Source organism: Calidris pugnax, unplaced genomic scaffold, assembly GCF_001431845.1.
Source record: "Calidris pugnax isolate Ruff unplaced genomic scaffold, ASM143184v1 scaffold20, whole genome shotgun sequence".
NCBI lineage: Eukaryota > Metazoa > Chordata > Aves > Charadriiformes > Scolopacidae > Calidris > Calidris pugnax.
The window spans coordinates 9,577,216-9,577,507 of NW_015094510.1; positions in this window are offsets into that span (position 1 = coordinate 9,577,216).

The following is a 292-nucleotide window of genomic DNA, read 5'->3' on the forward strand; positions in this document are numbered from 1 at the left end:
CTCCCCTCCCCGGAGCGGCGGCCGCCTCCGCCCCCGCGGCGGCGGGCGGTTTTCGGCCGGGGGCGGCGGGCGCGGGGTGGGGAGGACTGAGGCTGGAAAGGGGAGTGAGTGCTCGGATTGCCGGAGCGCCGGTCTCGACCCGCGCCTACCGAAATGAAGCTGCCATTCGTGAGCTGTGAGTGACGAGCGTGTAAGTAGCATGAATCGTTTAAGGGGAAAAGAGAAAAAAAAAAAAAAAAAAAAAAAAAAAAAAAAACCAAACCTTGGAGGGTTTAAAAAATGCCCCTGACGA